This window comes from Peromyscus californicus, unplaced genomic scaffold (genome assembly GCF_007827085.1).
Source record: "Peromyscus californicus insignis strain IS unplaced genomic scaffold, ASM782708v3 Scaffold_9__1_contigs__length_137607984, whole genome shotgun sequence".
NCBI lineage: Eukaryota > Metazoa > Chordata > Mammalia > Rodentia > Cricetidae > Peromyscus > Peromyscus californicus.
Genome location: NW_026294617.1, coordinates 133973038 through 133984936, shown reverse-complemented (window position 1 = coordinate 133984936; position 11899 = coordinate 133973038). Strand labels below are relative to the sequence as shown.

Sequence of the window (11899 nt, the reverse complement as noted above, 5' to 3'; positions counted from 1 at the left end):
GGGTCACAGGAAGGATGTGGAGAGTTGGCAAACAGAACCATGTTCTCTGGTAGATATCATTAGTCACCTTATTTTCTTTGAAATATCCAAGGAAGCCGGGCGGTGGTGGCGCACGCCTTTAATCCCAGCACTCGGGAGGCAGAACCAGGCGGATCTCTGTGAGTTCGAGGCCAGCCTGGTCTCCAAAGCGAGTTCCAGGAAAGGCGCAAAGCTACACAGAGAAAACCCTGTCTCGAAAAACCAAAAAAAAAAAAAAAAAAAAAAAAAAAAGATGAAATATCCAAGGACAAGATCATGTATGACTCCTCAGATGGGTAAGTGCACAAAGCACATGTGTCTAAGAGCATATATCCTCCCCCACTTCCTGTCACTCTCTGTCTGACTCTGAGGACCTTTGCATCTTATTTGCTTCACAAGACCACAAAGCTTTTAAACCATAAATGGAAGCATTTTATGGCTATTATTTAGGAAGCTGTCTATTAAAATTGTCATTTCACGTTTAATGTAAGATACAGTCTCGTTGTGTAGCCCAGGCTAGCTTCAAACTTACAGTGATCCTCCTGCCTCAGCTTCCTGAGTTCTAGGATTATACCTGTGCCACCCAACTTAAATGTATTTACCAATGCTATATATCTTTTATTTTTAACAAATGTTCTCTTTTACTACCTGGCATGCATGACTATATGTGCTTATGAGATACAATGTGACAATTTGATTCGTGAATACATTAAATAATAATTAAATTAGAATAATTAATACATCTATCACCTTAAAATTTTGTCAATTTTTTTATGGTAAAATTTTTCAAAATGAAAGGGGCAATATTTTAAAAGGTTTTCAAATTATCGTGCCACAAAAGACCATCTCATCTTATCGTAAGATTGTTCTTTTCTGTTGGTCAAGCCCCTCCTTACTTTCCTCTCACCTCCCCTGTCTCTTGTAAGCATCATTGTAAGTTCCTCCTGAGGTCCGCTTATATAGAATCTACATGAGTAACATTATGTGCTATTGCACAAGGCTTTCCTAGTAGCATAGTATTCCATCTTGCCATCCAGCACATTGTCCACTCATCTGTTGGTGGACGTTTAAGTACATCATATGTAAATGTTAACAGTCCCGTGATGACCACAGAGAACAGAGGTCTCTTCCATGAGATGGTTTTGTTTCCTTTAGTACATATTAGGAGTGAGATTGGCAGTTCTATTCTTAGCTTTTTGAGGAATTTTTCCACTGTCTTCTGCTGTGGATGATTTATTGATAAATAAAATGCTGATTGGCCAGTAGCCAGGCAGGAAGTATAGGTGGGACAAGGAGAGAAGAGAATTTTGTGGAGTGGAAGGCTGAGGCAGAGAGATGCTGCCGGGTGCCTCCATGACAAGCAACATGTAAAGTACTGGTAAACCACGAGCCATGTGACATGGTGTAGATTAATAGAAATGGGTTAAGATATAAGAACTAGATAACAAGAAGCCTGCCACGGCCATACAGTTTATAAGTAATATAAGTCTCTGTGTGTTTACTTGGCTGCGGGACTGGCGGGTGAGAGAGATTTGTCCTGACCCTGGGCCAGGCAGGACCAGGGAAACTTCAGCTACAGTCTTCCATAATGAGTGCACTAACAGGTATTTTCCTGATTAACTGTGCATAAGAGTTTCCTTTGCAGTCTTCCAAATATTAAGTACTTGTGTATCTGTGTGTGTGTGTGTGTGTGTGTGTGTGTGTGTGTGTGTGTGTATGTGTGTGTGTTTGATTTTGGAGTAATTGTCTTTCTAGCTAGGGAGAGGGCATGTCCATTGTGGTTCTGATGTGCAATTTCTTGATGGTTACTGATGTCAAGAAGGTTTTCATGCCTGTGGTGGCCATCTGTGAGTCTAAGTCTTTTTCTTCAGTTGTGCTGGTTATCTGTAAGCCCTTCTGCGACTTGCCCCTCAATTTGTTAGCCATCTGAGTCTTCCAGGGTCTCCTCACTTCCTCAGTTCACAGAACCACTGGAACTGAGGACTTTTGGACTGTAAAAATCAGATTATCTTAGATCTTTATAAACTAGAATATTAAATCCTTATCAGATGTGTAGTCCACATCTTTTTTTCTCCATCTGAATGTTGTGTTTTAGGGTTTTTTCCAATAGTTGTTTCCTTTGCAGTGGAGAAGTACTTAGTACTATAGTTTCACTTGTCAATCTTGATTTCCATCCTTCTGGAGCCATAGCAAAAACGTCCTTACCTAGCTGGGCGGCAGTGGCACACACCTTTAATCCTAGCACTTGGGAGGCAGAGCCAGGCAGATCTTTGTTAGTTCGAGGCCAGCCTGCTCTACAGAGTGAGTTCCAGGACAGGCACCAAAACTACACTGAGAAACCCTGTCTTGAAAAACAAAACAAAAAAAAAACAAAAAAAAGTCTTTATCTGGGTAATGTCCTGAAGGGTTTCTTAAAAGAGTTTAACATTTGTAGATTTATTTTTATTTGTAGCTTGTAAGAGATAGGAGCTTGTAAGAGATAGGAGCCTAATTATATTCTTCTGCATAATGATAGCAGATTTTTGGAGCATTGTTTATTGAGAGGTAATTTATTTTATTTTTCAATGTGCATTCTTGCCTCCTTTGTTAAAATTCCCATGGTTAAGAATGAGGTTGAATCTCAGTGCCAGAGAGCCTGTCAAACATGTATACAGTAGCCAAGTTCAGTCTTCAACACTGCTTCACACACACACACACACACACACACACACACACACACACACACATTAGCATAAATGTGTAAAGTTACTTTTGGATTCCGTATTCTGTCCTGCTTTTCAGTGTCTATTTTTCTGCCAATTGTTTGTTATTTGAGTTTGAAGTCAGGTGATGTAATGATTCCCATTTTCTGTTTCACTTATTTCTGGGATTTTTTCTTTTTCAAGTTGAATGCTCACAGTGTCTAAATGTAGTATGGAAATTATGTGGATTCATGTCCTGTGCCACTGCTGATTTTCCTTTAAAAACATTTGAGGGCATTGTTAGCACCCAGAAGCACATATTTCAGAAGCTACAGAGAATATAGATTGTGATAGCAAAAATTCAAAGTGAGAAGATAGAGGTAAAATGAACCATTTTATTTTCCCTTAAGCCAGAATTACTTGATTATGATAAGTTGTTATTATTACAAGGTATTTTTAGTAAGCTTTTAGGTCAACACAAGGTAAAACATATAATATACATACCAAAAATAAAAATTAAACACAAAGAATCATGTGCACCAGAATGAAAATCAGTGAACAACAAGGAAGACACTGTAGAGAAGACAGAAAAGAACACCCTGCAAGACAAACAGGAGAAAAGTAGCACCATCCGGGTGCTAAGTCCTCAACAGACAGAATTCCTTTAACGTAAACAGTATACATTTTCTGAATGAGTGGCATGCAGCAAAGGAGTTGGTAGAAATGGAAGATTCAGTGTATGTAGTCTAGGAAGATAACTTTACCCGAAGGAACGAGGCTGAAAGACCATGAATGACAAAGGACATTCTGTGCCAATGGAAACAAAATGAGAACAGGAAGAAATGCAGATAAAACAGACCAGGTCAGAACTATGAATCAAGGCAAACACGGCCGTTATGTGTTGGTGGAGGCTTCCAAACAGCAAGACTACATCAGTGTAAATACATTTGCACCCACCACTGACACATCAGAACACACAGGCAAACATTAGGAGACTGAAAGATATGTTAAATCTAGTGCAAAGACAATAAAGGGACTAGTCCAGAGTCACGCAGACAGAAATGTCAGCAAGGAAATAAAGGGTTCTTAAAAGAGCTATTCACATGTTTTTAAACCAATCCTAAAGCTAAATATAATGAAGTTTGCAAGAAATATGCTTCTTCCAAAAATGTGCTCCACCTTCAACTTGAGAATTGTTCTCTTAGCATTAAAACAAATAATGGTGCTCTTGAAATATTGAGAACATTCAGAGATACTCTGTTTTAATGGAGTTTGCCTTCGTGGCCCGAAGTGCTCTTTTTTTCTTTTTTCCTCCCCAAAACATATTTATTCTCTGGCAGCATCAGAGGATTTAGCAAACTGAACGCACTGTTTTAACTTAACCCTGCCTTGTCCTCATCTAGCTCATCATTAATTTTAGTAACTTATAAGCAAGACAAATCTCACACTTCACAAAAACCATGGAGCCCATTCATTTCAAGGAGCCAGTGTTGCCACCATGCCCTCTGTCACTGGGGAGGATGGGGTATGTTAACACTTAGGTCTCCTACCTGGGGGAGCAGAACATGTGGAGGCTGTGGAGCATGCACTTTACATTCCCTGAAGTCTCTGTCACATGTTGTAGTAGCTCTGATTGTAAATCAATTCCATTTCTAGCATTATAAGAAGGCTCCTGTTGTTTAAATCCATGAAGGCTGCCCTATGGCCTTTCCACAATATCATAAACAGTTGTGGTCTAAACCAGCCAAACATCTCTGCTAAGCCTAGAGATCCATTCAGGGAAGAATTGAATAGGAAAGCCATATATTTCTTTATTATTCATGGTTAGTATTTATTTTTAATTCCTTTACACTAAATTTAAATATCACATTAAACAGAGAACTGTACATGTAAATGGGTGATGTGGTGTTGGACAGAGTGTATGCTGTGTAATGCATGGGTAGGTTTAAAGACATCTATCTCCTCAAATACTTATCATTTCTCCAGGATAATAAGTTTAAGAGAACTTTCTTCTAACTTCTTGAAAGGATTACTCCTACATACAGTCCCTGCTTTACATTAGTCCACTCCAGAACTCTGTTACCTATGATGAAGCACCCTTGACTAACCTATGCCCAGCCTTCCTTTGGTACTGCCCTCCTGCCTCTGATAAATATCACTCTATTCTCAACTGATAGTATTACATTCTAGAGATGTAACTGTCTCATGCAGAGCAAAAAAGTATAATCTAGCCTAGCTTGTAATAGCTGCTCTCAAAAAGGGAACCCAATGCAAAGGAGGACTGACCTGTTTATAGAGATACAAAGAACCTGAAGAATGGAATGTTGATGACATTGTTGAACCATTGGAATTTCAAGTTACATGAACAATGGTTGCATCCTGTATCACTTAATATCAAAACCACTTGATGTGGTTACACCATTTGGTTTGTAATTAAGTTATTCACACAAGATTATTGTATAAAAAATGTCCCATGATTCTAAAAATTAAATGACCTTGGACCTCCCTGCAGCTGGAAAGCTTCCACTCTTGTGAGCTAAATTATTTTATTGATGTAAAAGTTGACTTGCTTAATTCAGCTTAAACTGTTGGCTTGTGTTTGTGAAGAATCCTGTTTAACTATGAGCCAGATTCCCCTTGAAGGAGACCCAGGGTCCACAAAGGTTGGGGAGCTGAATCAGGCTAGAGTTGTTGTCTGCTGAACCTGCGTTCTGAGGGTGTGGATGTGGATGGTGTTAGAATAAACTTTGGAGTCAGCTCTCTCCTTCTATTGTGTGGTTCCCAGGAATCAAACTCAGGTCATCAGGACTTATAAGCCTCATCCTGATGAAAAAATTAAATGCAGTTCTTTACCTTTAAAAATAAAGATACATGCAAACTTTCAATTGCTGAAATTTTAGTTATTCTACACAATTCAGTAAATACTGCTAACACTGTACTTAATCATTAAAGTAGACATTTAAGGAGTGCATAAGAGGTATATGCTTATCACAGTTACTCAACATTGTATCATGGTATAAACTAAAATAATAAGATAAACCATAGTATTTAACAAGCATGTATTACAAAGCTTTTCACATACATGTAAAATTTAAAGAAGTATTTTTCCTCAAATCCCATGATTTATCTTTTTAATTCATGTTTCATTTAATACTCATACATGCATTTAATGTGTTTTAATCAAATCCACCCAATTATTTCCCTACAATTCCATTCATATGCCCCTACCACTTTTCTCTCCCAACTTCATATGCTAGTTTCTAATTATTTAATATCTACTGAGTTCCATTTAATTCTGCCTATACATTCATGAGTATGGACCTGTCTATGGGAGCATGACTCCTCTTGGGTTAAGGAACCCTGTAGAAAATACAATAATTTCCCTCTTCTCATAGACATAAGTCATGTGTATCTTCTTAGATGGAGTGAGACTCATGAGTCCCTCCGCATGATCCATGTTGGGATATTTGTAGCTTGATCTTGTACAGGCTTTGTGTTTGTGGTCAGAGTCACTGTGAGCTCATATTGCAATGATGCTTTAACACCTGGCAAATACTATTTCAGGGCAGGTGTCCACTTCTGAATCTGTCAGCATTCCTGCCCCTTCCCTCTTCAGTGATGCCAGAGACTTGGATTGAGTGTGTGATAAAGATGTCCCATTTAGAACCAAACATTCCATATTCTTTTATTCTCTGCAAGATGACCATTTTGATCTCTTTATTAATCACCTTCTATTGCAGAAAGAAACTTATCTAGTAAGGGCTGATGATTCACTGGTTTATGGGCATAAAGATAAGAACTCTGAGTACAGATCAATATTATGACCATTTAGCAGAATAATATGATGCAGTTCTCTGGTAGGGCCTATGACCTAGCCAGCCAGGATTTTTTTGTTTGTTTGGCCAAGTTAACATTAGATGGCATGAATTCTTTCATGCAGAGAGATCTTTAAATCCAGTCAAAAGTGGTTGGGTTTTCCCATAGTATTATGTTACTATTGCATCATTGGACCTACCTTACCAGACCATAGGTTATCTTTGCTAGCAGGTTCACAGTTGAGAAGACTGTTACTGGCTTCTCTTCCCTGGTAGTGTTCACAGAACATTCTGGCACTGTGGGTTTTATCCAATAAGAAGGAAACTACCATCTTGATTTTTCCTGGTCTTATGTCTGAGCCTTTTGGACTGCATCAGAGTCTAGAAGGTAACCAAAAGCAACAGCAATAGGTTGTAATGTTTTAGGGCATCTGCAGGACCCCATTGACCAACAACCCACACCTACTGCTATTTTTTTATCTGAAAGTCTGTGGTATCTAGGAGAGGAATTGTTGCCTCACTATAGAGTAACTCTAATTACATTCCTTAATATATGACTGTGTATATATTTTGAGAACCTTCTACAATTTGCAAAGTTCCTTAGTTATCACTCCTCATCGTCTCTTCTAGCCAGCTCCCATCTCCCATCCTGTTTAACTTTTCTTGTCCTATTATTCTGCTTTCTCCATTCATACCATTTGCATTCTATCCCTATTACCATGAATCCACCTGCATGACCCCTCAGTAGTTCCCTATCCTCTATCAGACTCTAAACATACACATGTCTGAAGATCCAAAGGAAGAGTTCACTTATGAGGCAGAACATGTAGCATTGGTCTTTCCAGGTCGAGCTCCACACTTGAAGTCAACTTAGTGTTCTACTCTAATTTCTGTGCCACATGTCTAGCAATGCTCTTTATCATTATAATATATATAAAGTTTGGTGGTGTGGGATAATTTTTTGTATACTATGAAGATGAGTCTCTGTTTTACCTCACCTAAGATGCCTTCTGATTGGTTTAATAAAGAGCTGAATGGCTAATAGTTAGGCAGGACAAGATAGGCAGGGCTTCCAGGGAAAGAGAGGAGCTCAAAGGAAGAATCTGAGAGGTGAGGATTCTCCAGGGAGACGCAGGAAGTTGGACATACTGTACTGAGGAGAAGTATTGAGACATATGGCAGAATGTAGATTAATATAAAAGGGTTAATTTAATTTGTAAGAGCTAGTTGTGTATAAGCCTAAACTAAGGCCAAGCTTTCATACTTAGTAATAAGTCTCTGTCTCATTATTTGGGAAGTGGTGATCCAAAGAAAGTCCAAATACATTTGATGTTCGACGTCAGGCACTTAGGGTCTAAAAACAGATGGTATACTGCTCAGCTGGAAACTAGGTAGAAATGCCTGTTGTAGTTCTGCCCAACAACTTCCCAGAGCTGGGTGGGTAAGTACAGCTCCTGACCAGTGATGTCAGGCATAAAGCTGGGCTCTCACAGACCTGAGGGGTCAGAGACAGCAGCCAGCACCACGTTCTAAGTAAAGCCACAAAGGGAACCTGCAGACACACAGAAGGGCTTTGCAACATTTTTGCAACAATTTCCTGGAGCCGGGCATGCAGAAAGCTAGGTCCAGATGAGAAAAACTCTGAGCAGGTATAGTATGCTTAAAGATGTGTTTAGGAACTGAAAAAAGAAAAGAAAATGAGTAAAGTCTTTAAAAAGAGAGTAAAGTAATATAAAAAGGAATGAGCCACATGAAGATGAGAAGTATTCTACAGGAAGCTTGGATCCTATATAATGCATTATTAATTTAAAATGTTTAAATGCTAATGAACAAAAAATGACAGCTGCTGAGAGACATTGGATTTGGAAAAAAAAAGCTACTAATTTTAATCATCCAATATATTTTAAGGATGTCTTAACTTCATAATGAAAGTCAGGAAATTAATTGCATTGGAGGAGAGGTAATGCTTTTATTTCCACAGGAAACAAAGAATTATGGACTCCCTCAGAATTATTAAAGGTCGGGTTTGACTAGGGGAGAACTCCTGAAAATCTTGGATGCAGACATGAAGGAAGAGAATCAAGAAGAAAAACTACAGGACAGGTGACATATATGCTGATGCCTCTACATGGAAACAGCTGAGACTGGATGAAATATGATAAATCTTGTTGGCTACAGAGTCTTCATGGCTTATTATTATATGCCATTCTTTAATATAACATGGATGCAGATTTATATTACAGTTTATTTATGCAGTGCAAGCAGACTTATAATGTTGACAGATGCCTTTTACTGGCTCAAGCATAGAGCAGACAATCATCTTCAGCTAATTTGTGCACACAGCACATTCCATACTCATGTTCATGCATATAATGTATGTAACTTTGTGAAGTTTGTGTGTTCTCAGGGGAAAAAAAGACCATATGCCAATGAAAACAATTAGCCCAGGTGATCCAGCCTCTCAGAATGCCTCCCTTGTCATTCCCTCAAAATTCTACATCCAGAGTAACTTCAAAGTGGCTAGCTAAGATGGTCCCAGACTAACAGGCTATTCCAGCCAGAACTTCAGATAAGCTCTGCACTTTCCCATCACACAAAGAGTGGACAACAAATGATACAGCCAGCTCCCCCAGCACTTGACCATTATCTCAATTTTCTCAGGGTCTGCTAAAGATGCTGTTATCCCCAGACAACAGGAAGCAGTGTAGAGAATGTGACATCCACATTCCCAAAAGGTGATGAGGGTAGTTTTTGGTCATGTCATGGGTTATGGTTGTTTGATATTATTTAGGGGGGTTAGTTGCAAGTTGTTACTGGTCATGTTCAGGGAAGAAGCTAAACAAAGGAGGTTAGATTAAGACATTTCTTTCTTTCTTCCTTTTTTATTTCCTGTATTCTTCTTTCTCTTCTATCTGGTGTTGAAAAAAATAAAGGTGGAGATAAAAAGAAAGAAAGAGGGAATATAGGAATGATAGAAAAAATGGATATATTATTGAATCTATTAAAAAGGAACTACTAGTCTCAAATATTTTACTTTGGTATGGATTTGTGTAAATTGATACAAATTTAAGTTTATTTTTGTTATAACATAACTATATATATATATATATATATATATATATATATATATATATATATATATACACACACACATTCTTGTTTAAAGCATTGTACCTATGCAGCTGATTTTCAAATATAATGTAAAGTTCTATTCCTTGAAAGTTATTGTTACAAACTGTATAGCATAATTAAGAAATGCAGATTAGTAGCCATCTATAACAATCAAACTTGTAGTCAATTAAGGTATTTTTTTAAGATTAAACAGATACATTGTAGGCATATAGGTGGTCTTCAAATACTTCAGAGATCTACAGAATATGATATTTATGACATTTTAATAACATAAGTCTTTTCATGACAGTGAGACATGTCTGCTCCTTGCTGCACCAATCTACTTCAAAGAAGAGGATAACATCAAAGAACCCCCATATGGAGTCTGCTTTCAATGTGGCAAAGCTAGCTACTGGGCAAGACACTGCCCTTGCCTTTACTGGTGACAGTATGTTCTCCAAACTGGACAATCTGTACACAAATGAAGTTGACTGCTTATATTTGCCAAGACAAGGTAGGCAAGTCCTTCAAAACTCCTGCTAAACAGAAAAGTCTGCCAAATATTCTAGACTTGCAGGTCAAAGACAAGATGGATGCTCAAACATTGCAGAGGAACCTTGGGTGACTGTCCAGGCAGCCTGCTGTCTTTATCATTTCTCACAGTTTTGGGAGTTGCTTGTTCACACTTCCCATTTATTCAGGTAACATTTTATCCTTCTCAGACCTCTGATAGGGGTGAGCACTCAATTAGTTATAGTTTTACAGTTTTTCTTGTTACCAAATTTAGAAAAGAAACTTACAAAAGAGATACAAAGTTTAAAAGGTTGAGAGACATAAAAACTTAAGTTGTGTTGCTAGAGTTTTCCTGCCTTGCCCACAGTCAGGACAAATCTCTCTCACCTGCCAGTCCCACAGCCGCTCAGACCCAACCAAGTAAACACAGAGACTTATATTGCTTACAAACTGTATGGCTGTGGCAGGCTTCTTGCTAACTGTTCTTACAGCTTAAATTAATCCATTTCCATAAATCTATACCTTGCCATGTGGCTTGTGGCTTACTGGCATCTTCACATGCTGCTTGTCATGGCAGTGACTGGCAGTGACTCCTTCTGCCTTCCTGTTCTTTCTTTTCTCCTCTCTGTTAGTCCCGCCTATACTTCCTGCCTAGCCACTGGTCAATCAGTGTTTTATTTATTGACCAATCAGAGCAATTTGACATACAGACCATCCCACAGCAAAGTTGTTTACCTAAGAAAATACTTTAAAATCTAAAAAGATGTTTTTAGGTTGGTAATATAAGTTACATTAGAAAGTGGTTTTGATAAAAACTTTGGACTCACCAAGAAAGGCTAGATAATAGAGCAATTTCTCTGAAGTTGCCAAATACAAATGGACTGGATATGTGAATGTGATTTTTACCTGATAATTGTTCTTATTATGTATAAGTTTACTGTGTTAGAGTTAAAAATCTTTCCTTTTTATTTAGACAAAAATGGAGAAATGTTGTAGGATAATCTTTTTGTATACCTTGAAGATGTGTCTCAGTTTTACCTCACCTGTCTAAGGCACCTTCCAATTGCTTTAATAAAGAGCTGAATGGTCAATAGCTAGGCAGCAGAAGATAGATGGGACTTCTGGCAAAAGAGAGGAACTCAGGAAGAACCTGAGAGGCAACGATTTGCCAGTAAGACACGGAGGAAGTAAGATCTACTGTTCTGGGGAGAGGTAACAAGCCACATAGTAGAACATAGATTAATATAAACAGGTTAATTTAAGCTTAAGAGCTAGTTGGGAACAAGCCTAAGCTAAGGCCAAGATTTTATATTTAATAAGTCTCTGTGTCATTATTTGGGAGTTGGTGGTCCAAAGAAATTCCAACTAGAGTTTGGTTGATTTTGTTTAAATTAGCATCATTTAGATGTCTATAGCTTTTCTTTTACAAAAATTTTGAAATATCAATTTCATTTTTTAAAATCAATTTAGTAAATTTTTAATATCAATTTTTATACAGTAATCTTTAGCATTTTGAGTCATCATATGGGGAGATGTCACTTTCCATGTATGATTCATAATATATATATATATATATATATATATATATATATATATATATATATATATATATATATATATAGAGAGAGAGAGAGAGAGAGAGAGAGAGAGAGAAAATTAAGAATTTTGGGTTTCACAAAATCTTGAGTATAGTTTATATTTTGTTTTCACCATCTAGTTATTTGGATGAAATAAGGACATTACTGATAATAGGGAGATGCC

The 11899-nt window shown here is 37.7% G+C and overlaps 1 long non-coding RNA gene across 1 annotated transcript; it reads left to right on the top strand.

The window, feature by feature from the left end:
- The first annotated feature begins 743 nt into the window (after nucleotides 1–743).
- Nucleotides 744–11633, top strand: LOC128106440 (uncharacterized). The gene is made up of 3 exons (XR_008216708.1): nucleotides 744–8617; nucleotides 9176–9249; nucleotides 9936–11633. It is a non-coding gene; the product is annotated as an uncharacterized LOC128106440 (long non-coding RNA).
- Nucleotides 11634–11899: the final 266 nt, after the last annotated feature.